The 27182-nt window shown below is 37.2% G+C and overlaps 1 protein-coding gene and 1 pseudogene across 1 annotated transcript in view; both read left to right on the top strand.

Moving 5' to 3' along the window:
- Positions 1-27182, top strand: part of NDUFAF2 (NADH:ubiquinone oxidoreductase complex assembly factor 2) — a 149410-nt gene that overhangs the window by 63133 nt on the left and 59095 nt on the right. The gene's annotated exons all lie outside the window — the stretch shown is intronic.
- LOC118541428 (PRELI domain-containing protein 1, mitochondrial pseudogene) lies at positions 14701-17844 on the top strand (annotated as a pseudogene).

Genomic DNA, 27182 nt, shown 5'->3' with positions numbered 1-27182 from the left:
TAACTCAGATCATTAATTGTCAAACTGTGATTTGGGAGACCTCTGGTGTCTTTTAAGAAGCCCTCAGGTGATGGGATAACTGATCTTTGGTTTTGGTGATTATAGCTATGTTTGTTTGTTTGTTTGTTTTTCACAAGTATGAATAACTCTATTTAATAAAAAGAAAAGAGCATCTCATTGATGTCTCATCAGAGAGAAGACTAACCTTACCCTTAATTCTGATGAGATATGCTACTGCAAGCAGGAGTGATGGAACAGTCCTCTTTAGTTTATTTTGTTATTTTTAATAGTACATGGGTGAAATTTCAAAGAGCCACTGATATAGATCAGGACATGATAACTCTTTTGGATTTTGAGGATATTCTATTAAATCATTTCAGATCTGTTGTTGAACTGAGGATTTGTACAACCCCTAACTGAAGACTTCAAGAACATTTAAGAAGTAGTTAAGTTGTGCTCTTCCTCTGGCCTTAACAATGAAACACAAATTGTAAAACACTTCAACCTGAAGTTTACACAGTCTGACAAGTTTTGTTTGTTTTGCTTTGCTGTTTTTTCTTTTTTTCTTCATATACGGTCAATGTGGTTGGTTGAATAGGTCCCCCAAAGGTTCATGTCTGCCCCAAATCTCAGAACCTTTTGGAAGTAGGATCTTTGCATATATGATTAGCTAGGATAAGGTCCTATTAGATTAGAATAGGCCCTAAATCCAATGACTAGTGTCTTTATAAGAAGAGGAGAGGACACACTGAGTCACACACAGGGAAAAAACCACATGAAGATGAAGGCAGAGATTGGAGTGATGCAGTTACAAGCTCAGGAATGCCAAGGATTGCCAGCACCACTAGAAGAGGCAAAGACAGGGTGTCCCCTGGAGTCATCCAAGGGAGCATGGCCCCCTGCCTACACCTTGATTTTGGACTTCTAGCCTCTAGAACTGTGAGAGAATAAATTTCTGTTGTTTTAAGCTACCCAGTTTGTGGTGCTTTGTGATGGCAGCCGTAGGAAACCAAGAGAGTTAGTATTCCTAAACATTCTTCCATAAACTTATCTACTACAGCTTATTTTGACATATTTGTTTTATCCACTAAACTGTGAAGTCCTCAGGGGCAGAACCTCATCATACTCATCCATAGTGGACAGTATTCAGTATCGCCCAAATATTTATTATCAAATAACCGTGAACATACTTATTTTTTAAGGTTCCCAGACGTGTTCTTCATGAACAAACATGTTAGTTTTTATTAAATTTGCATATTTGAGGAAGACTAGAATATAAATAACCATAAGGATATTCTGTATGGAAAGGTTATAGACAATTACCAGGCTTAGGTTTTAATAGTTAGCAAGGTATGTTAACTATCATTACCACTTTTTTAAATTAGTAATACTGTATCTGTTTATTCATTTTTAAGGATTTATTTATTTATTTCAGTAAGACAGTGCATGCGTGAGTTGGGGGGGAGGGCAGACGGAGAGGGAGAAAGAGAATCCCAAGTAGACTCCGCACTGTGCGCAGAGCATGACACAAGGCTCTATCCCAGGACCCCGAAACCTTGATCTGAGTTGAAACCAAGAGTCAGCTGCTAAACTGACTAAGCCATCCAGGCGCCCCTTAGTAATAGTGTATTTAAATAATTTAAATCACTTTTTGAACATTGGATGTTATTCTGTGTCATTCAAAAAAGACAATAGAAATCAATATTGTACATCAGTGCTAAAATAGAAGCAGAGAGATATGAATGTTTGATATTCTATATGAACATTTACAAAAATGAAGCCACAATTAATACAAAACTATTATAGATATATGTGTATACTCACATACACATACCTGAAGGCAAAAATTATTGAGTACAAAAGTGATTCAAGATCTAAATGCATGTGTTTATTAGTGTTGTATAATATATAAAACAAAGGTTTTATTTTTTTCAAGTTTTTATTTAAATTCCAGTTAACAGGGGTGCCTGGGTGGCTCAGTCATTAAATGTCTGCCTTCGGCTCAGATCATTATCCCAGGGTCCTGGGATCGAGCCCCACATCGGGCTCCCTGCTCCGCGGGAAGCCTGCTTCTCCCACTCCCCCTGCTTGTGTTCCCTCTCTCACTGTGTCTCTCTCTGTCGAGTAAATAAATAAAATCTTTAAAAAATAAATAAATAAATTCCAGTTAACATACAGTGTAATATTAGACTATTACTACTACTTTTATATCCCATTTGTGTGAAAGATAAGATCTGAAGTGAGTTTTAAAGTAAATGAAATTTCTAAAGGGCTTCCCATCTGAATTCTCCATAGAATATTCAGTTTGTCACTATTTTGCTCTGACATTATAGAGCACAGCTGAAAATAAATGATTGCTTAAGTTTCAAAATTCTGTTTAAAGCACAGATCATTTATAAAGATTAACATATTTGTAAAAGGACTAAAAAAATGTAATTTAAAGTAACATTGTGTTTTATGAAGAACTGATATTAAAAAATAACATCTAATGGATATTTAAAAATTTATATTTTTTAATCTTAAAAAGTATAAGATTGATTATAGCCTAAATTTCAGAAATATGAAAAATGATCATTAAATGGTATTCTTATGTCTCAGTTTAAATATACTCTCCATTTACTAGTATTTTTATCTCTCTTTAATTAGAAGTAGTTTTAAATTGTCCCTTTGAATATTTCTTTACCCACAAGTTGAAATATTGCCAATAAAAGCACTACTGGCTATTTGAGATCCTTGTAGACTGTTTTCACCTTTCCCAATTTTTTTCATGAATTTTAATATATAAAGATTCCCAGTCTTTGTATATGAAATTCTCACCCTTCATAGACTGTCGGTAAGAAATACTAATTATTTAACTCATTATAGGAAATGGACCAGTACCAGATTAAGAGAATGCCAAATTTAAAACTTGGTGAAGACTTAAATGTATGACTCTTTTTAGTACATAAACTAGTGAATTATGAATTATAAGCTCATTTTAGTTTATCCAACCAGGTTAATAAACATCATTTGTAATGGTTAAGTCTTTATATATCCGTGGGCAGACATTCAGATTATCTCCTACTAATAAGGAGGAAAGTATCATTGCTTTTAGTTAGTAGAGGACATTCTTTCCAGACATTTGTTCAGTGTTTGCTAGAGGAAATTGACGATTTTAAAGGCTACTTGGTAATTATTTTCTGTCTGCTTTCCAGTGATTTTTTTTTCACATGCCATGAATCAAAATTAAAATCCCTGTGGCAGCCATGGGCAAACCACATATGCTTCTTGAAGCCTGACAATTTTCCTGACATATCAGACGAGTAAATCACATGGGTAAAATTATCCATAATAAACTCAATTAAAAATCCAGGTATGAGCAAGTAGATTTGTCGCTAATGTGCTGAAATCATTTTTTGGAAATGTATCTGGACTTTTTTAAAAAAGATTTTATTTATTCATTTGAGGGAGAGAGAGCGAGAGCAAGTGCATGCTGGGGGGGAAGGGTGAGCACTGCGGGGTAAGGAGAGAGAGAGAGAGAGAGTGATGGGGGAAAGGGCAGAGGGAGAGGAAGATAGAGAATCTCAAGCCGCCTCTGCACTGAGCACAGAGCCCGACAGGGGGCTCAATCCAAGGACCCTGAGATCATGACCTGAGCGAAACCAAGAGTTGGGCTTAACCAACTGAGCCACCCAGGTGCCCCTGTTTTTGGACTTTTAGACTTAACTATTATTCTAGATACCCCAAATGATACCAGTAACCTTAATAGCACTATTTTAGCAATAGTAGACTATCTTTTGTTTGAAATTTGTTAGTCCTTTAGAAACTAATAATTCCATGATTGTGATTTAAATTTCTCTTAACTCCTAAGTGCTCGTTATTAGAGGACCAGTTATGGAATGATGGTACATACACACAATAGATGCATCTGTAAAAAATAATGAGGATTTGCTTTATGTATTAATAGGAAAAAATCTAATATATATTACTAAATACAAAGGAAAATTGCAGAACAGTTTGTAGAGTAAGCTGTGGATAAACAAGGGGGGATATTATATGTCTGTGTGTATGTGTATAATATACATATATACATTTATGTTGACTTCTTTGTGCATAATAATTTCTGGAAGGATAAACTAATAAAGAAGGGTTGGCAGTTGTATGTGTGTGCAGGGATAGGAACTCAGCAGATAGGACATAGGCATGGGAAGGAGATTTTTCACTTTATACCATTTTATGCTTTATGTTTGAACCATATGAATGTGCCAGATAGAGAGAGAGAGATAGGAAGAATATTTTGTTTTCAAAAGTATGCTAGTGAATTCTGCTTTAAGAAAAACCCAGCAAGTGGAAACCAACTTTAAAAACAGTTACATTTGGGGATTGATATGAATTAATCAAGAAAATATGTAGAACAACTGTTATGTGTAAATTGCCACAGTAGACATTGCTGAAGCTACCAAAAAAAAGTTTAAGGACAAAGTGACAGCCTTCTAAAAGTCTACACTAAAAGTCTACACTAGTTACATTACAAAAATATTACTCATTTTACAAAAGGATTCTATGTATTGTCTCTTTGAATTGTGGTATGACTCTAATTTCCTTCCAGAGTCTTCCAATCAGTAAATTAACTCTGTGGTTCTCCAAAGTTTTCTGAAGTTGTATTTTCTAAATTTTGTATCATCCTTTCTCCAGTTGTTCTTCATTGTATCAGTGTCCTTTGTAAAAACCCAAGTTCAGGTATGAAAATGAATGCTCTAAATTGGTGTGACTAGCTCTGGTTATGATTTTTACAATTTTATTAGCATTTGGGATAACTTTGTCAAACTACTGAAAACTACCAATCATTTAAACTTGCTTCTCTGCCACTGGGCAGGATGTATTCTAAGTAGATCCCTTCCCTACAGGGCAGCAAAACTAGCTTGCAGTTTTATTCCAGAAGGTTTGTTCATCTGTTCCGTGAGGCTATCTTTCCACAACGGGATCTATTTTATTGTGAGACTTGATGAAATATACCTCCTATGTAACCCTTTCCTGTCTGAAACACAAGACCTTCTTGGCAGTCTTTCTCTTCCCACCATCTGTCCTTGAGTTCTACTCTTGCTGAGTTCACCTGTAAATCTGACTTTCTACCCCCAGCGCAGATGAATTGAGCCATAAAACTTCTAGATTTCCCTGTTGTAAAGAACTAGTGGGATAGGCTTTTAGATGAGATGACCTTGCCTCATCAGGTGTACCATCCCATTTCCGAAGCTTGGATGCAGATATGTCTTATGTAGTATGCTCATGTATTTATTTGTTTGACCTTTTACAGTGATGTACACTTTGCAGTGATTAGAGTCCTTTTCTAGAGTTTAACCACTTGGTATTCAAAAGGCAGGCACCCTAATGTAGTAACTTCTTTCTTTCATGGGCTTTAATATTATATTTCTATATCTTTCTACAATTACAATTTTAGATGAAGGATTTTCTATCTTTTAGCTCCAGGTCATTTCTTCACACAAAATCTCATGTGAGGGGCGCCTGGGTAGCTCAGTCATTTGAGTGGCCAACTCAATTTCGGCTCAGGTCATGATCTCAGGGTCCTGGGATAAAGCCTGTGTCTTAGGGCTCTGTGCTCAGTGGGGAGCCTGCTTCAGGATTCTCTCTCCCTCTGCCCCACCCCCTGCTTGCACTCTTTCTCTCTCTAAAATAAATAAATCTAAAAAATAAAAAAATAAAAAAAAATAAATCTCATGTGACAGTAGCAGTGGCAAAAACCTAAAAATGAAGCTCTTTAGGTTGAATTGCAGGGTTTGATGGAAGAAGGAAGGGGTTTCCCTGGAACCTTGTCCCTCCCAGGGCATTCCTTGAAATATTTTCATGGAATGCTTTAGGTTTAATTTTACTTCCATTATTGTGTTCAGAAAAATGAAATTGATAGAAGTTAGATTGGCCCTAGGATAACCTTAGGAGGATGGTTGTAGAGCTTTTTACTTTTTAGGATAGTGATTTTGATTACTACCAGCAATTTGGGTACTTTTTTTTTTCTAAGATTCTATTTATTTGACAGAGTGAGAAAGGGAGAGCACAAGCAGGGGGAGCAGCAAGCAGAGGGAGGGGGAGAAGCAGACTCCCAACTGAACAAGGAGCCCAATGTGGGACTCGATCTCAGGACCCCAGGATCATGACCTGGGCCCAAGGCAGACACTCAACTGACTAAGGCACCCAGGTGCTCCTGGATACTTTTTTATCTGAACTCATTTTCCTTATGAAGGTATCTTCTTGTCTTTTGAAACATATGGCCTTTCTTTTTGATCTTTTAACATTATTCCTGTATCCTTTCCTGTGTATTCTGTGGAAATAATGATCTTTTGGGCCTGAGTATTGGTAATAAATTCAAAATTGGTATCCATTTATGAATAGGAGTATGGCTTCCTTGTTGGTAATCTTTTAGAGACAGATGTATTAACCTAAATAAGAAATATTTCTGCAACTCTAGTAGTGTAAATCTGGGGAAATTGTTAACAGTGTTTATAATTTGGATGTCAGCATTTTATTCCTTTTTTTTACCTTTTAATTTTTTCCTAATTACAAAAGCAATACAAAATTATAGAAATATTTCATATAGACAGCAAAAGTCCACCATAATACTTACTCACCCTCCCTGAAATAACCACTTTGCAGTTAGGAGTATATTTATGAGTCAGGATGGGTAGCTGGGCCATGACAGCAAAATAACCATGAAATTCCGTGGATTAACATGACAGAAGTTTCTTTCTCACTTGCCTACTCCAGGTTAAGGGTGGGGGTGTTGACAGTTTCAGACTGATGGAGAGATTCCACCGTGTTGTAGCAGCAGTGTGTGGCCTCTTCAGATAATTTGATAGAGGCTAAGAGCTTTAGAGCTTATTTTTACTAGCAATGACATTTTTTGGAATAGCAGTGAGATGTGTTACTTCAGCTCACAGCCCATTGCCAGAGGCCCAATCTTCAAGGAGCACTTGATATGGGTGGGGGAAGATAGGAATCTCTACCACAGTATTATTGCCTGTTTTTCTCTGTTTGTGCTGCTGTCTGTATTTTTATCTAACAAGTGAGAATGTCTTTTTAATCTACATTTCTTTAATTATTAGTGAGGTTGTACATCTTTTTTTTTCCTATTTATATATTTCTCTCCTATACAAAAACTATTAATATCCTTCATCCATTGTTTTATCAGTTCTCTTTTTATTCAACCTATTTGTATATTAGGAACATTCAGCCCTTTGCTTTTCATTTGGTTAAACATCTTTTTTTTCTGCAGTTTTTTCACTTGGTCTTTTGACTTTGTTTAATGGTATATTTTTGCTCCCCCAGATTTTATTTTTATGAAGTAAATTATACAACCCTTTTCTTTAAAGTTTCTGGGTTTCCTGTCATCTATAGAAAGGCCTTTCCAGGGGCATCTGGGTGGCTCAGCTGGTTAAGCGTCTGCCTTCAGCTCAGGTCATGATCCTAGGGTCCTGGGATCGAGTCCCGCATCGGGCTCCTTGCTTGGCAGGGAGCCTGCTTCTCCCTCTGCCTGCCCTTCCCCCTGCTTGTGCTCGCTCTCACTCTCTCTCTGACAAATAAATAAATAAAATCTTAAAAAAAAAAAAAAAAAAGGCCTTTCCCAATCCAGGATTATTTTTATAATCCATTCATGTCACTTTATATCTGAATATTAAAGTTCAAATAAAGTATCCCAAGAATATAAGGTTTGCTTTTTCCTGGTGTCAGGGACTGTTTTGTGGGTTCCTCTGCACGTTATGACTTCTCACACTTGCTATTTAACCATAGTCTCTGATACCATTTTGCTATTTATTTTCTTACCTATCATAGCATCTCTTCTGAAAGACACAATGTGGATGTGTGTTTTGTGAAGGAACCAGAATTTACCACAATTCAAGATCACCTTGTGGCTAAGTAGTTTATAAAACCAAAGTGAAGTGAGCATCCCTTCAGCATGTCTGGCAGAATACACCATTCACTCTTGGCCCATGCTTTGGTCATCGAGGGTGGACAACATTGATGGTCTTCTCTATTCTGCTTTGCACTTTAATTGCACCCCAGGCAGGAGAGGACTCCCATGCTTGGGAAGGTAATAGTGCTGCCAAAGTTAATTAGCCCTAAGTTGCATTCATTTCCCTCTCCCCACCTCCACAGTTATTTCCCCTTTGACCTTTCTACCAACTGTTTTGAGCTGTTCCTTTGATCCTGAAGTCCCTAGAGCTTTTCAGGCAGAAGTATGGCTGCAGTGCAGGGTGCCAGGCTAATCTGAACGTTGAGTCGCAGGACTTGCCTTTGCCCACCCTTCCCTGTTAGCAGCAGAACTGCCAGTTCTGAAACATAAACTTACACTCTGTGATCAAAACCTGACGTATGATGGCCCTTCTACTACCACCAGCCTCACAGCATCCTAGGGAGAGCACTGTACAAATCTCCGTATTGCTGAGTCCTCATGGGATAACTTGAGTGTTTTCTCTTTAAGTTCAGTATTAAATATTTTGTTTAGTTTGTAGTATGATTTTTAAATGATAATCAACCAACAGAATAATTTATAACAATAGTAATAGCTAACACATGTAATACTTAGTGCTAGGCATTATTAGCAGTTTACGTGTAGTAATTAATTTTATCCAGTGATCATATCTTATCTTACTATCCCTATTTTATAGGTAGGGAAAGTGGGGTACAAGGAAGTTACATAATACTAAAGAATATAAGCCGGTAAATTTCAGAGCCAGGGGGTCTCTTTCCATAATCTGTGCTCTTAACTAATTGCCTATGCAGTAAAAAAAAATCTGAAGTTTATTCAACATTTGCTTTTCCACTTAGCTGGTGTCAGAGCATTCCAAGGTAATCTTACCTATTTGTAGGGACCTGTGAAGTAAGACAGTGCCTTAACTGTTGGCGTGAGGATTGACCTCAGCCATTTCTGAACCACCTCATGGTTTGCCCTAGGTGAACACTGCCTGTGGACCTTAGTGTTGCAGCAGACCTATTCCTCTCTTCTCTCTGATGTTTCATGTTATTTAAATATGAGAATCTTATCTTTGTCAGTAGGATTATAACCTGCCACAGAGCATACCGCCTAGAAATGAATCAACCCAGCTTGTCCCAGGGTAACATCTCATCCAGTAGGGTTTCCTGCTGAGATATTTAAAACTGGGAAGAATAGAAGAGGTAAAATGTAGTGTTTGGATGATGCTGTGAATGCCTAGAATTAGCTTAAGTGGCCTTCAGCTCAGGGTTTATACTGTCCCTGCGATGAAAGGTAAGCCTTTCTAGCCATATGTCAGTGACTTTATCATCCTTCCTTCATGGCAAATAGAGTAGAAGAACAAAGAAGGTTTACTCCCAGAGCAATTTATTAAACACGAAGTGAAAAAAATCAAGAGTCTTGTTTCTTATCATATTTTTCCCCTTTAAAATTGCCTTCTTATTTTTGACAAATGTATTCATTTCTCTTTTATATCACAAATTTAAGTGTGTCTCTGAATAAGACCCAGTGTCTAATTTTTTTAAGTGCTAATATATACTGGAACAAAGTTTAAAAATTCATCCCCCCCCCCCAAAAAAAATTCATTCCCTTGGCTCTTCCTTCTTTTTGCAATTTGGAGAGTATTAAAACTACGTTTGGGTAAGGCTTTCACTGAGAAGATATGTTTGCTTGCTTATCCATTTTAAATCAAGAAAAAAACAGGTAAATATTCATATCATTTCTTGGCATATAACTCAGTTGTCAAATTATTTTTGTATCCCGGGGTTGGTGCTTACTCAGATTAAACTTTTTGAAAAGGAGATTGAGTTTAAAACGTGGATCTTTAATCAGGTTACCTCGAATAGTTTCAAAGGCATAGACTGTTTTTGTTTTTATGTGAAGTGAAGAATGAGGCATTAGAGTTATAAAATTAAGATCCTTGTTGAATAAGCAAGTTTGCCTAAGGATAGGGGTAATGGAAATGCTTAATAATTTGCAGTGAGAGGTTAGAGTTGTAAAAGCTATCTCCTAGGCAACTAACTCTCTTGAAGCCATTATACCCGAGCTGATCATCGTATTTCCCAATCTCAGCCAAGTTGATCTTAATCCTAACCCCTCAATAAGAATTTTCCACATAACCTTTGTTTTTTTTTTTTCCTTGATGAGATTATAATAGAGAAGTGTCATTCCTCATTCTTCTTTGTGATTTAGACATTACTCTCATCTTTTTGCTAGAAGCAATCAGGCAGTGCAAAATATTATCTTTGACACTGTAAGAACACCAAAGTTTGACCACAGTGCATTAAAATTGGTGATTTGAGAAGTGAGTGGTGGCAGAAGAACACTCACAATCAGGGCCATTTTGTTGGGCTTTGTGGTTGTGTCTCAAGTTGTTTTTCACACAACATACATAGCAAAACCATCCATCCCTATCATCTCTCTGTGGAAGCCAAGGTATATTAAAAACCAATATACATTAATCTCCCAAGTTTTTTGTATTTATGTAAGAGTTTTGTATTCTTTGTAATATGTATATGTATGTGTGTGTGTGTGTATATAACATAACATATATTATATATGTTAAATGTTATATATGTTATATATGTTATATATATGTATATATACATGTTATATATATTATATATATAGAGAGAGAGAAAGTATTGTAATGTGCAGCTTTAAAGATCAAATATATCCCTGTGGATTACGGCCTCTAATTATATGCTATCTGAGTCAATATATTCATGTAACCTTTTATTAAAAATGGTATAAATAGATTACGAGAGGACATAGTAATTTTTTTATGAGCTCAACCTTACTTGGTGTAAAGAGTTTCTTTTAATAAGACCATATTTTTTTTTTAAAAATTACTTCCAGGTAAAAATTGGTTTTAGTGCATATAGTTTAGGATCTCATTAAGTACTAAAAAGTTACTTAAGGAATAAAATATGGATTTTTATCTTCCATGAGGGCTAACTGTGCTGTTGATGAGAAGTATTCAGTATACCCAAACTTACATTTTTTTTTAATTTAAATTTTGTGGTTTCTGGAGTAGTATTCAGTAATTCGTCACTTACATGGAACACCCAGTACTCATCACAACAAGTGCCTATCCCCCATCTAGCTTATCTCCCACCTCAGACTTACATTTTTGTTATATAAAGCAGTTTAACTATTTTGGTTATATATTGGTTGACACCACAGGGTAGTAAAAAATGTACATGCACAGGCTTTGATGTCGTATAGACTGAAATTAAAATTCCAGTTTCTCTGCCAACTAATTGTGTGACCTTCATCCAAGTTTATTTTGGGACAAGCCTCTGTTTCTTCTTCTGTAAAATGCAAAAAATAATATTAGGCTTCAAAGTGGAGATTAAAAGGAATAACTTAAGAAAAGCCCCTAGTACCATGCCTTAAACCCTGTATCTCTTTGATCCCAAAGTTTGGCCTATTCCACCCTATAAACCTCTCTCTGGATTATTGTGGTAGTCTGGTATTCCAATCTTGTCTTTCAGTTCATCCTCAAAGTGGTCACCAAAGTGTTTCTTTTAAAACACAGCTTTGAACCTGTTAGTGTCCTGCTTTATGAAACTTGCCAGTGACTCCCTATTGTGCCAAGGAAAAAGTCCAAGTACCTTGTCTTGGCATTCTTGGGCTTTCCGAGGTCTGATTCCACTATCTCTTTAATCTCTTTGATCTTGCAGGCCTGGTAAGTTAATTGTTTGCCAGGTGAGAGGAGCCCCGAATCACAGGCTTGTTGACTTTTCTATTATCGTTTTAGTCTATGGTGCTGGTGGTGGTAAAGTATATCCGTTCACATTATCTCCTGCCTCACTGTTACCATAAAGTACTTTTCTTGCAGTACCACATTTAAGGAATTACTGTAGTATTTTATTCCTTCTTATGTTGCCAGACTTGTGTGAGGTTTTAATGCAGTCAGTGGCTGAGACTAGCCACAACACTTCATGCTGTAGCCCTTGGCCTCGGGAATCTTTAAATCCCAAATGTATATGAGGATTTTTTTTGTTAATTGGGGTAAAAATCACATAACATAAAATTAACCAATTTAAAGTATACAATACGGTGGCATTCAGTACATTCACATTTTTGTGCAATCCTCACCCTTCTCTAGTTCCACAACATTTTATGAGGACATTTTTTTTAACCTAATGCATAATGTCTTTGAATGAGTGGTGAAAGAATAATTTTAAGAGTGTTAAGGAGAGAGCACTTGGGTGGCTCAGTTGATTAAGTGTCAGACTCTTGATTTCGGCTCAGGTCATGATCTTGGGGTCATGAGATGGAGCCCTGTGTTGGGCTCTGTGCTCAGTGCGGAGTCTGCTTGTCCCTCTCCCTCCATCTCTGCTCTCTTCCCATCTGCTCTCCGCCCCCACCCCCCACTATAAAATAAATAAATAAATAATATCTTTAAAAAAACTGTGGTGGGATCTCCCAAGTTTATAAAATCTATAAATTTTATATATATATATGATATATAGTAAATAACACATAGCATAAATTTACCATCTTAACCATTTTTTAAGTACACATTTCGGTAGAATTAAGTACATTCACCTTACTGCGCACCTCAATCCCCAGAACTCTTTTCATCTTGGAAGACTGAAACTCAGCAACTTTCGGTTCCCCCCTCCTCCCTCAGCCCCTGGCAACCATCATTTTATTTCCTAATTCTATGAATTTGACTTCTGTGGGTAACTCATGTAAGTGGAATCATATAGTATCTGTCTTTTTGTCTTTCTTTGACTGGATTATTTCACTTAGCATTACGTTCACGGTTCTTCCATGTTATAATGTGTGTCAGAATTTCTTTCATGTTTAAGTCTAAATAATATCCCGTTTTATCTATATGCCACATTTTGTTTATCCATTTATCTGTCAGTGGACATTTGGGTCATTTCTACCTTTTGGATGTTGTGAGTAATGCTACTGTGAACGTGGGTGTACTCCTCTCTCTTTGAGACCCTGCTTTCAGTTCTTCTGGTTATATGCCCAGAAGTGGAATTGCTTGATCATATAATAATTCTATTTTTAATTATTTTGAAGACCACCATCTTGTTTTCCATAGCAGCTGCACCATTTTACATTCCTGCAAACAGTGCTGCAAGGGTTCTAATGTGTCCACATCTTGCCAACACTTGTCTGATTTGGGGTTTTGGGGGGGGTTTAATAGGAGCTATCCTAGGGGGTCTGAGGTAGAGTAATACATTTTAAATTAAAGTTTGATGAAGGGAGAATTATGATTAAATGTCTAGTCTCTTTCAGAGATTATAGCAAAAGTCTAAATTTTAAAACTTATGCCAGTTGACTGTTTCTACTTCACTGTGCCCCAAATGATAGGCCTTGAGTAAGGCTTATGACAGCTTAAGAAGTCAGGAAAATTTGCCAACGAATTGACTGAAACAAAATCCAACAAAATCTCTTTCAAAGTAGCGTGAAAAAAATAAATCACAAAATTTATGTACTTTGAACGTTGTACAGAATACAGCTATCCTCACACCAGAACTACTGACTTTGTGTAATGTGCAAAAATAGGTTAGGGATGTAGCAAGCTCAATAATATTTCTTCCTCTGCCAATTTCCCTTCTAATTTTCTACATAAAAGGTTAGAAAAAAGCTGATAGACAGTAATTAGAAGCAGTAACACTGGTAATAAGAAATAACTGAGTTGGGGTGCCTGCGTGGCTCAGTCGTTAGGCATCTGCCTTCGGCTCAGGTCATGATCCCAGGGTCCTGGGATCGAGCCCCGCATCGGGCTCCCTGCTCAGCGGGAAGCCTGCTTCTCCCTCTCCCACTCCCCCTGCCTGTGTTCCCTCTCTCACTGTGTCTTTCTCTGACAAATAAATAAATAAAATCTTAAAAAAAAAAAAAAAAAGGGAAATAACTGAGTTATTGTGCTGTAGTGGGATCGTTTAAAAGTCAAAAAGCCAGGCGCCTGGGCAGCTCAGTTGGTTAAGCATCTGCCTTTGGCTCAGGTCATGGATCCTAGGGCCTGGGATCGAGCCCCGCATCGGACTCCCTGCTCAGCGGAGAGCCTGCTTCTCTCTCTCCCTCTGCCTGCCTCTCTGCCTACTTGTGCTCTCTATCTCTGTTAAATAAATAAATAAAAATCTTTAAAAAAAAAAAAAAGCCAATCCCAGTAGGACCTACTTATGGTAAAGTACAGCATACTATGTTACTTATTTGTAATTAGCATGAGATCCAAAGATAAAGTGAGTACACAAAGGGTGTTTAATTTACTAAGGCAGGAAAAAAAACCCTGAATTATTTTAAAATTATTTTTATTAAAATGGTCATACTGGAAGTATTTTGCTTTTCAAAGCAATCAGCTTCATATATCTAAAAATGCTGTTGTATGGATTAGCTGATTTTTCAGTGGTGCCGAAAAGATGACATCCTGTTTAAAGTAGCATCTATTCAAGTAATTTCTATTCAGAAATATTTTCACCATCTTCTCTTTGTAAAATCCAGTTGTCTTTGTAATTTTCCATTTTCTGGAATGGTCCTTCAAATCTGTTTCCCTCCTCCTTTGTCTGCCTGACTCCTATTTGATGAATATCTCTTACAGAAAGTTTCCCATTTCTTTATACTCCACAATTCCAGGTTCCTTATTTTTTTCTGTGTGGTATCATAGCAGATAGCATTTTCTCTCTTACACTTATCTCTCTGTATTATAGTGAATCTGTATTCTTAACCATCTGATCCCTGAGACCACCATTATGTCTCAGATCAGAGACAAAGTTGTTGCTATCATGCTGCAAGTTGTACATAGCATACGTCTTGGTAGGCCTCTGGGAATGTGAGGCCATTAGGTTTTCTGATGTGTGTTATCCTGAAAAAAAAAAAAATACTGGGATCATTGAACCAGACTGTGAGTAACGTGAGCCTTCTTTCTTTCTTCCATATACAGCACAGTGTTAGACCTAGGAATTCAATGTATGTGTGTATATATGTGTTTATATAAATAAATATTTATTGTATTTTTAAAATGTATTTTAAAATTTTGTATTTTTTTAAATGAGTAAACACTAAGGTGAAAATTTTGGATTTTCTTTTTAAGAAAAATATATGCATTGTGGAATTTTAAGATTTATATAGGAAGAGTGATAGAGTTGTGATACAATAAAACTGTGCCATAAAATCATTCTCTTCCTTCTTCTAGAAGAGATATGAGATTGAAGACTCGAAGATAGAGGTATAAAATTGCACTGAAGGGAGAAAGTAAAATCAGGGTGAGGGAAAAGTGGAGCCAGATATGAGGCTGTAATGTAAACTCCAGTTACCTGCACATTTTCTCAGAGTGGACTGCAAATGCATCTCTGGGCTTTGTAGCAACCAACTCAAAAAGGGACAGCCTTCTGGTCAGAACTTCACCATGGCTATGAGATTGGTCATCTAAACAGCTATTTTGAAGCAATACGACTATTTTTTGTCTTCCAAAAATAAACATAACCTCATTTTACTTTTATTCTGAAAAAAATACACATTTCTTATTAAAAAAATGATCAACGAATAAAGAAAGTACAAAAATCTCATGTAAATACCCCACTAGAGATCATTTTTGGCCACACTCTAACTTCTCAGTAGTTCAGAAAAGGAAACACTTGGTAACATAATTCATACTGGCTAATTTACATTCCCAACAGCATAAGAACCTGTTAATTTTCTTGCACCCTCGGGTCAGTGTTTCTAATCTTTCTTAGTCCTATAAGAGAAAAATGATACTTGTTATTTTTCTATTATTCTTAGTACTGAGATTTGATGTGACTTTTCCCATGGTTTTTATGATTAGACTTTATGCAATGTAATGAACAAGTATCCTTGACAACATCTTTTGATAGATTTATTATGTTTCTTTCTGGAGTATTTTTTATGATAGCACTAAAATATGGGTAATAATATTTTACCAGATTTTTAAATTCAGTAACGGTCTTTCTGGGGCCAATATGAGATGGCCTGGTATTCAGTATCTTTGTTGATTTAGATTTATCCAGGAGTATATTTGTAAAGACCACTAGCTTTCCACCAAAATCCACTATCTCCTTCCTGGACACATAGGTAGATTGCATTTACCAGTTTCCTTTAAAATTAGGTGTGGCTATATGACCAGGTTTTCTCTAGGGTATTGTCACCGGAAGTGAGGTGAGTCACTCCCTGGCCTCACCAGTACAATCTCCTTTTGTTTCTCGTGCTCTTTCTTCTTTCTGGCTGAATGAAAAGGCAGTGCTCTGGGAAACCTTGGAAATCATGTGTTGAAGATGGCTGGATCCTTAAGTGACTTTGTGGGAAGAGCTGGCCTACCTGAGCATCCACCCAGGACAGTTCCATAAGAAAGAGATATACTTCTTATTTAAGCTACTTTATTTTTAGAGTCCATTTGCTACCACAGTTTAGCCTACCCTAACTAATAGAATATTTTAGAAAATATAACTGAACAGAAGTTGAACTAGATTCAAGTGCTCAATATCATGAGGCTAGGTTTTCTCTATCACATGACTCTATTAGCTTCACTCATAGATGGGTTTTCTCCACAGTGTAAGATAGATGGCCCCAGCAGTTTCAGGTCTGTGTGATCTTTATAAGTTGTGATCATAGAGGTTAAGAGTCTTTCCTGGACCTCCAGCAAAATAGCTAAGGAAATGCTGATTGGCCCAGCTGTGTCATGTGCCCATTCCTGAAATAGTTTTTGTGGCTAAAGGTTTGTAATACTATGGCCAAATTTAGTTCACAATCCCACCTCTAGATAGAGGGGTAATAGCCCCCCGCCCCACGCCAACTTCAATGGACAGAGCAAGATCAAAAGAAAGAAATAGTGAATGGTTCCCTAAAGAAAGGACTTCTGAACAATAAATAATAGACACCAGAATACAGTATGGTTGGAAAGAATTTTCAGTTAATATGAGCACGAAATAAGAAGAGCCTGGATAAGAATGGTGGTGTAAGCATTAAAATAAAAGGAACAAATCAGAGGAACATTAGTATATTTTTGTTGTTAAAAGGTTGGCATTGGTGAGGAGGGAGCCAGTAGTAAAATCAATTGATGTTTTTAAAAAACAGTTCTAAAAATGTTCAGTTGTGGCAGACAGCGCCTCAGGGCGGTGGCAGCCGCATGGGTGCGGCGCTGAGGGGAATGAGCTGCGGGCCTGGTGGACTTGCCCCGAGCCCCTGCCCGGCCTCCGCACCCCCATGCTGATGCACGGGTGCTGAGGTGCCTTGCTGGTGGTGAAGTATTTCCTGGGCCAGAGCGTGGTCTGGAGTTCCTGGGACCACATGTCTGCTGCCTTGTGGCAGCGGTGCCCAAATCCCGATAGCAGACATGTCTTGGGGGAAGACATGGTGTACCGGGAGGTGACCCCTGACCAGGAGCTCCTGTCGCAGGGTCTCCTGACCGACACCAACAGGGTACCCTTCGAGGGCCCAGCGACGGTTTCGTGCCAACATTGCTCGGTCAGTGTAGTGTACATCCTAGAGGATTCTGTTGTGGACCCGTAGAACCAGACCATGACCACCTTCACCTGGAACATCAACCATGCCCAGCTGACAGTGGTGGAGGAACGATGTGTTTACTGTATGAACTCTGAGAACAGGGGCTGGACCGAAATCCGCCAGGAAGCCCGGGTCTCCTCTAGCTTATTTGGTGTCTCCAGAGCTGTCCGGGAATTTGGCCTCACCCTGTTCCCAAGCACTTTGACCAAGACTGTGAAGGGCTTTGAATACATCTTGACCAAGCTGCAAGGGGAGGCCCCTTCCAAGACCCTTGTTGAGAAAGCCAAGGAAGCCAAGGGATGGCAAAGGAGAAGGCCAAGGACCTTGCCAGCAAGGCGGCCAGCAAGCAGCAGTGACAGCAGGCCCTGGTGTGGTAGGTCGCCTGACCACCCGGCTCAAATCCCTCTGCCCTTTCCCGCTTGTACTTTATCAGCAGAAGTCAACTTCCAAACAAAATTTCTGTTGTGGTAAAAAACATAACAATATTTGTCAACCTAACCATAAAAGTGTAGTGTTAAATATATTCATATTATAAAAACAAATGAAGTTTTTGAATTAGGAAATGAGTAAAATGTAGTACTATCAAAGGATTTGAGAGATTTGAAAGGCAAAGCAGTGGGGGATAGGGAGAGATGGATGTCATAATTACTGATGGAACAGCCAACACCATAGGTTTCCAAAGTCTTGGGGAGCCAATAAAGTAGTGCTGGGCAGGTGATTTGCAAGGCTGGAATATAGTTAACAGTGAGGAGAAAGTCATATACCTGGGCATTGGATGTCAGGATTAGGCCACAGAAAGGTCTCAGTGTAAGGGAATAGGGTCTGTCTTTCTAATCAAGAATAGGCTCTGTCTATGCCAGTGAGAACACTTTTGGTTACAGTATTTTATGGGCAGTGAAGGTCTTTTCCTGCCTAAAAAAATGGACTCAAAATAGAATTTCAGGAGCAGTTTCTAGAACTGAGGTGCAGGGCACAGACCAAGGGACAAAAACACGTTGCTGCTTGATTGGTACCAGCAACAAAAGTGACTTCATAATGACCAATTTGCTTGAGCAATCTTACGTGTTTCTCCTGTTTCAGCACAAAATTTCCTCAGATGGGAATTCACAGGGCTTACCATAAAGATAGGACTTCAAGGATTAGATACTTAGGACATACTACAGGAAGATATAGAACTCTCTGCCACAGAAGTGTAAGGACATCCAAATAGAACATTGCTTTAAAGATTTTATTTATTTATTTGAGAGAGAGAATGAGAGACAGAGAGCACGAGAGGGAAGAGGGTCAGAGGGAGAAGCAGACCCCCCGCTGAGCAGGGAGCCCAATGCGGGACTCGATCCTGGGACTCCAGGATCATGACCTGAGCCGAAGGCAGTCGCTTAACCAACTGAGCCACCCAGGTGCCCCTAGAACATTGCTTTAAACAAAAGTTCATGATTAGAGCTCATTAAGTGATTAGAGTTATAAATGTTATCCTGGTAGTTTTCATCATAGAGATAAAAGACAAAATAATGGAAGCTGGGGGTGCCTGGGTGGCTCAGTTGGTTAAGCGACTGCCTTCGGCTCAGGTCATGAACCCGGGGCCTTGGGATTGAGTCTCACATAGGGCTCCTTGCTCAGCGGGGAGCCTGCTTCTCCCTCTGCCTCTGCCTGCCACTCCCCCTGCTTGTGCCCTCTCTCTCTGTCAAATAAATATATAAAATCTTAAAAAAAAGTAATGGAAGCTGTTCCTTCCTATATCACTGGTGTAACTTTAATGAGCCACTGCAAAGTAGCAATGGACCTCATCATTATTATCAACAAATATTTGAGTGTTCCACTCTGTGTAGTACAAGATTCAAATTCCACAGGACAAGATGTTTATCAGCTTTGAGGGGGGCTGGGATATATGCTGGACTGCTTTGTGTTACAATTCTATTCCTTTATTTGCCTTGGAAACCACAGTGAAAGACTTAATACTTTTACATGTTTTAGTATTATAACAAGTTTCCAACCTACAAATTACTTGAATTCCAAAAGTTCCATGTAAGCAGCTTGCTTAAATTCAACACATTTTCCCATTGAAATTGTGTTATAAATGGTAGTTCAATTTCCAGAATAATTCACATTGCTTTTAATCCACAGTTCATCTGAATTGCTGCACATTAGCAAAAACACAGACTCATTAGCAATGGAATCAAGAGATGCAATAACTCTACAGATTTTTAAAAGGAGAGATGGAGACAAAAGATGTACTTATGAGGAAAAAAATGTTTTTAAGTGGACTTAACTCAGCTGAAATTTTTTTCAAATAGGTGTAAATAAAAGGCAGAAGATAAGGAGAACTCAAATTATGCATTAGTCTTTCTGAAGGGTAAGGAAGCAGATTATCCCAATCCCTTTGCAGCCAATAGGTGGTGATGTTGTCATACAATAGTTAGGTTGTTCTCAGTTCTCAAAACAAAAGGAAGATTTGGGAAGTATATGTAAAGTGGTTTTAAACTGGATTGTTAAAGGGAGGTAGGAAAAAAATAAGGGACGCAGTATGAATTTGATTATATGTGGATGATGTTGATACATCAGGTTTTGTAGCAGAAGAGGTGACTGTATTAGTACATTTTCTTAAATTTCTGTGTAAAAATTAGATATAAAATTGAAAACACACCTTTTCTCATCCATAATATTTCCTTTGAGCTTTAGTATACTCAATTATAAAAATAAAGATTATTGTGAGAATTAAACAAGAAAATAAAAAGTATCTAATAAGTACCATATACATAATGGTTGCTCAATAAATATTGTGTTCATCTCCTAAATAAGTCAGATAAAATTAATAAACTATATTAACATAATGTTATTGATATTTTGCAAAATTAGACTAAAATTGATGATATCTGGACCCTGGAATCTTTTAAAGAAGTAGGAAAAATGTTAAACTTTATTTATTACTAAGAATAAAAAATTCTTAAAACTGATTATTTGATTCGTTTGTAGGTTAAGTATCCTGATATGCATTACCAAGTACACCCTTGAGTAGAAGTAGTCTACGTTGTTGCACAATGTATTTGGACACACCTATCTGAAAGTAATATTAACCATTTTGCAGATCTTCACTATTTGTGACTATAGTCTTAATCTTTTTGAACATCAATGAAAAGTAAGAAATAAGTAGGGAAAAATAGCAGGATAACACTCTTTATTGCAGCCTGCACAAGCAAAATGTGACCAACCTTTACTTTTCATAACTCTACAGGCTTCCTTTTGGTGAAGTCACAGTGTATTAGCCTTTCTTTCTGCCAGTGAACTGGAGTAGAGAACGTAGGTAAAATTTATGTTATCCAGTTTTATTAGTTATTAGCCAAGGTAAAGTTTTATTGTAGAGAAGGCTAAAACTAATGACTAAAATAATGGGATACTATAAATAAATTGCTCTTACTAGAATTTCTTTCCTTTCCTGTCTGTCTTTTCATTGCTCGGGTTGGCCTTAGACTACCCCAAATTCTTCCCCCTCACTGGATCCTCTAGGTTTGAGGGGCTGAAGGAAGTGTTGCCAGTGCTTCTCCAGTGAAGGCCTGCCTCCTTGAGGACTTGTGAATCCAAGAGTTGTTTCTCCCTCTTTGCTATACAGACTTTTTTATGTGTTCCTAAGACTTCTTGCTTCCAAGTGAGAGAATGATTTCTCACTGAACTCATCTTGTCTAAACACTGGAAGCAGGCCTTAAGTCATGCTCCAGCCTTAAATCAGAGCTCCACATCTGAAGTAGGCCTTTGATTTCCTCAGACTATGGAACTGCCAGAAAAATCGTGCATTGTCTTCTACCTTATTACTCAGGAGTTTGTGACAGATGGCTTGATGAACTCTGTGAAAGGTAAGGAGAAGCAAAATACATGATGCTCTTTCTGCCGTTCATAAGATCTTGATTTTGTTTAGGGAACCAATACATGTGCTTGAATGCATTTCACAGTCTCAAAAGTGCGATACTGGGTCTGAATCCGTGATACTCATAGGGCTTGTTGGCTCTCCAGAGTGTGAGGAGGTTGCCTCCAGGGAAGGGGAGGGGACAAAAGGTGAAGTAGTGTTGTAGACCCCTGCCTCAACTATAGAAGCTCTGCTTTGAGCAGTTTCATAAATTCAACCTCTATTGAAGATATTTTTAAAGAAGAGTTTGAAAATTATTGACACCTCAACCTTTTGCCAGCTGAGCCCAGGATTATACTCAGGATCTAGTTCACAAATACTGGAATAGTTCCTTTTAAGCTGATGAATATCACAGTTCATTAGATGATTATGTGATTTCTTTCTATATCAAAACAGATTTCTATTCATTAATGTTAAATAGTGCCTGATGGTAACTAAATTAAATAGATTAATGAAGGGTATTAGTAATTTCATGGATTAATAAATAAATATATATTTTTAAAAATTAAGACTAATGCGCCACAAAATGTACTCTATTTATTTTCACTAAATTATTCATATTTAAAACTGTCATATATTCTGTGAATTAGTAAGAGTAGCTAATAGAGCAGTCCTCGACTCTTATTTTTTTATTTTTTATTTTTATTTTTTTTAAGATTTTATTTATTTGACAGAGAGAGAAACACAGCAAGAGAGGGAACATAAGCAGGGGGAGTGGGAGAGGGAGAAGCAGGCTCCCGGCCGAGTAAGGAGCCCGACGCGGGGCCCGATCCCAGGACCCTGGGGTCATGACCCGAACCGAAGGCAGACGCCCAACGACTGAGCCACGCAGGCGCCCCTTGACTCTTTTATGATCTTTGGTAAAATACCCAAGTACTACCCGATTTCTATAAAACTCTTTGGATCCAGAAATCAATCAAATAACCAGCCATATCTTCTACATTTCAAATCTGAAAATAAAGTTTGGGCTAGGCCCAAGCTTTACAAGTGGCATAATTTTCTAATTCTCTAAATTCTAGTAATATCTGCCACTGTTTGTTTATTCCTTCCGTTTTTCTCTTTACCTATTGATAGCCCCAGTTGTTCAAGTTAGACTCTCAAAGTGAAAATCAAATACTTGATTATATTGGTTTATACTATACTATGAGTGTGTGCTAATTTTGAGAGGGGAAAATATTATTCCCTTTTATATTAAGGATGTACCAGATTAGAATTTACTTGCTTTAGATAGTGATTGTCACTAAAAATAAAATGAGGATTTTTCAGTCATAAATTTCCTCACTGTAAAATAGCCTTTTTAAGGGGCTCCTGGATGGCTTAGTCAGTTCAGCCTCTGCCTTCGGCTCAGGTCATGATCTCCAGGTCCTGGGATTGAGTCCTGCATCTGGCTCTCTGCTCAGTGGGGAGTCTTCTTCTCCCTCTCCCTCTGCCCCTCTTCCCCGCTCACCCGTGCTCTTGGTCTCAAATAAATAAATAAACTCTTTTAAAAAAAATAGTCCTTTTAAAGCCTGGAATTGCCATATGATATATCTTAAAGCCTATTTAATTTAGCTAAAAAAATTTTAGCGCCCCCTTTTATTCCTTCCCTTTGTATGCATATTTAAGACATTTTAACTCCTAAGTCATAATTCAGACATCATAACAGGATCACTGAATGTTAGTTTTCTTGTTTAACAAAACATTTATTTTGTTAAATGTTCAAATTCTTAATTATAAATATGCTTTATACATTGGAGGTAATTTAACCTTACAAAGAGTTGTAGAATGTATTAGGTGAATAATGTACTTTCAAAAACTGATTACTTGCATGTCAATCAAAACCTGAAAAGACTGTTTCTCTTTTTTTTCTTCAGAGTGAACACATTATTACATGGACTAAATAGTCATGAATCTATCATTTGAATTCTTTTTAATGTTTACCTCCTTTTGGGGGTAGGGGAGCAAGTGTAATTACAGCTGTCCTTTTTCTGAGGGTCAAAAATTCCTTGCCATTTGGAAAATAAATGATTTTTACACAGAAATGTTTGATTTCTGTAGTATTCATAGATAGAAAGTAAATGCAGTAAAATACTAGACATTTCTAGGACCCTCATGCTTGATTTGGGAATGCATTCAGAAAATCTACATCATTTTTTACTATAAATCTTCTTGGATTAATACAATTGACAATTCAATATACATTTGTTGGATAAATAACAACATAATTTTAGAACTTTAAGTTTTTGTTTGCATATAAGATTACTAGGGAATTTGAAAAATAAACAATAAATGAGTTTATTGTCCAAGTGAAAACACAGGCACAAATTTGCAATACGTTCATCTCTTTTTTTTTTAATTATGTTCTTCACATGTACTTTCAGACTTCAGTTTTGCAAATTGTATTTATGGCTTTTAAAAAATTAATGAAGTCAGATTTAAAGAGTTAATTTTGGATTTTCTAAGATAGAAGCAGAGATTCCTTTTGGGAAACCTGTAAGTATGAAGAAGCTAATAAGATTTTAGGTAATCCATTGAACTAGTTGGCCGTCTTAAAAATTCTGAAAGCTTATCTGGAAGGCCTCTTTAATTGCTTTAAAAAAAAGTATTACCTGCTGAGACCTGCTGAGATAGTCATCCATGCTCATATAAATATATGTAGAATATGTCAAATTATAGAATCATCACATTTTCGAGCAGAAATGCCTCATTTGTCACTATGGGAAAATAATAGCCTAAGATTATGAATAAAATGTTAGTTTTTAACTGGGTATCTGTAATGACACTTTATGCAAACTTTGTAAATGCTAATTTTAAAATCTTAAATGGGAAATGCTTAAGGGTAGAAGTCAATAAAAATCCTTAGGTTCAAATGCTGGCTGTACTACTTTAATTGACTATGTACATTTGGATAAGCTAATCATCCTATGCTTTTTTTTCCCTCATCTGTGAAAGATGTTTTAAAGACAAGAGATAATATATGGAAGATACCTAAACACTTCCTGGTACATAGCAGGCTCTTAAGAAATAGATGTTACATCTGAGTAACTTCAGTCAGATTATCCTTTAAGTCATATGTGAAAATGGCTTTCAGTATAAGAATTCTTATTTTAGTACTCTTAATTAATGTTTTTTTTTAATTTTTGATGCTTCATCATAACAAGGTTAAAAGTCCCCAAATCTAACCAGTGGAGTGTGTGGTTCTTGGCTTTCAGTAGCCCTCACTTTCATGTATTATGCACCAACACTTCTAAGCCTCCTTTCGTATGCAAAATTCAGTCATTTCTGTATCACCAGACAAACTGATTTAGGATTATCACCTGGTTGCTCTGATCACTGCCAGTGAGGTAAAGGGCCAGACATTAGTCAGACAGAAAGGATCTTAACCTTGGCTATCCTAGTTCTCCAAGCCAGGTGCTCCTGTCAAGATCAGTCTTGCTTATTTACAGGGGCATAGCTGTCTCAGAGATGCGTCACCTCAGTCAACCGAACATCTTTTTTCCACCCTGGAGTGACCTCCAGAAGCATTCATCTCCCCTCCTGCTGCCCCACCAGTGGGAAATACTGGGCTGGAAGTAGGCAGCTGGTTGGAAACATCACCAAGGATTTATGTGCTTATGGGTTACAACCAATGTAGGCCTCCACCTTTGATTTGGTAATAGTAGAAGAAAATCCCTCCTCCAGTGTGACAGATACCTTATGAGTTCTGAAGCTCCAAAATTTAAAGATTAAAGGCTGCCCAAATATCTTCCCTGGACTAGGGAAGGTGCAGTGGCCTAAAGAAGGAGAAATGCCTAAGTCAGCTGTCTCATTCTTTAGGACTGTTGGTGTTACCTGCCTGTGACTGGTACCTGTCAAGGGTCTTACTTACAGGGTCACTTCCTATGAAGGCAGTATTTATAGGTATCAAATTAGAAATTTTATAATTTCTAACCCAACTGTCTTTTAAGATGTAAGCCTTACTCACCTTTCAAATTGTAAGAACACCCTATATACAGAGGAAGGGGAAATTACTTCCAAATAAAACAGAAAATCCCTTTCCATTACTGATTCTTACCAGAACTGGCCTTTTACCGTGATGGTTACAAAATGATGGTTTTTCAGTTCTGGCACTTCTTCTACATTTACAATTCAGTACTGTGGTAAGCAAGAGCCCTTTTACCTCCCCAGTTTATTTATCCATCTATTTATCTCTACCTTTTAGTGGTTTGGCTTTATGGATTCCTTTTTTTTTTCCTAGTAGCATATTTATTTCTCAAGCATTTTGGTCTCAGGATCTCTTTAAACTTTTCACAATTATTGAAAGAGCTTTGTTTATGAGATGTATTTATATTTATATTGAAACTAAAACCAAATTTTAAGTGTTTATTAATTCTTTAAAAATAAAACTAGTACAGGGCGCCTGGGTGGCTCAGTCGGTTGAACGTCTGACTCTTGCTTTCAGCTTGGGTCATGCTGTCATGGGTCATGAGATTGAGTCCCTTGTTGGGCTCCATGCACAGTGGGGAATCTGCTTGAAGATTCTCTCCCTCTGCCCCTCCTCCCACTTGTTCTCTCTCTCTCTCTAAAAAATAAATCATTAAAAAAATAAAAATGAAACTAGTAATCTATTACATAAGAAAATTTTTTTTGTTGTTTACATAAAGAATGCATTTTTTTATCAGAAATAACTATACTTTCCCAAACAGAAACATTTAGAGAAAAGGGTAGCATTGCTTTATGTTTTATAAGTCTTCCTGATGTCTAGCTTAATAAAAGACAGCTGGAGTTTTTCATATCTGCTTCCTATTCAGTCTGTTGCTATATCACATGTAGCCTCTGGAAAACTCCACTGTACATTCATGAAAGAATGGAAGTGAAAAAGGCAGATAACATTCTTAGTATTATTATTAAAGTAGTGTTGGCCTCACAATCCCCTTAAAAGGGTCATTGGCACCCCATAGAGTTCCCCACAACAATTTGAGAATAGCTGGTCTGTAATTCCTTAATTATTTTGGTGCTCAGATTTATCCCAGATTTAGCAAATATCAACCCCTGTAAGCTGGCTCAAGTTCCTGTGACAGGCCCCTCTTTTATTTATTTATTTATTTTTTGAGAATTCTCTTACTTTCTGGCATAGCAAGATGTTCCAGACTCATCTTAAACCCACTCTGCTCAAGGCCTGGAGTTAGCCATTTGTCTGGCTGCAAGTAGAACTAGGAAAAGACATGAAGTTTCTCCAGGAAAGACCTGGTATTTATCAGCCATTTCCCATCCACAGGAATTTCTTACTGGTTATGTTGACTCCTGTGTCCTGTATCACCATGTATGTTGCTGGCCTGTCTCTGTAGAATAGTGTGGTGTCCCAGGTGTGATCTGCAAGATGACTTTAGGTGATACAAAGATACCCATTGAAATTGTAAATATCTGTTTTATATGTGTTTAAACAAAAAATACAACTACCGTTGACACTTGAACAGCATGGGTTTGAAATTTGCAGGTCCACTTATATATGGATTTTTTTCAATAAATAAATACAATACTATAGGTGTCTTTTTTCTTTATGATTTTCTTAATAACATTTTCTCTTTTTTGGCTCACTTTATTGTAAGAATACAATATAGAATACATATAGCATATAAAATGTATGTTAATCGACTATTTATGTTATCAGTAAGCCTTCTGGTCAAGAGTAGACTATTAGTAGTTTTTACAGTAAGCTATTAGTAGTTAGCCAAAAGCATTAGGTGGATTTTCTTTTTTTTAAATTATTTTTCATTTTATTTTAATTCCAGTAGAGTTAACATTAGGTTGGTTTTCCACTACATAGAGAGGTTGGTGACTCTACCCCCCCACATTGTT

The sequence above is a fragment of the Halichoerus grypus genome, chromosome 2 (genome assembly GCF_964656455.1).
Source record: "Halichoerus grypus chromosome 2, mHalGry1.hap1.1, whole genome shotgun sequence".
Lineage (NCBI taxonomy): Eukaryota > Metazoa > Chordata > Mammalia > Carnivora > Phocidae > Halichoerus > Halichoerus grypus.
The sequence above is the reverse complement of the archived record's forward strand: the minus strand, read 5'-3'. Positions and strand labels throughout refer to the sequence as shown.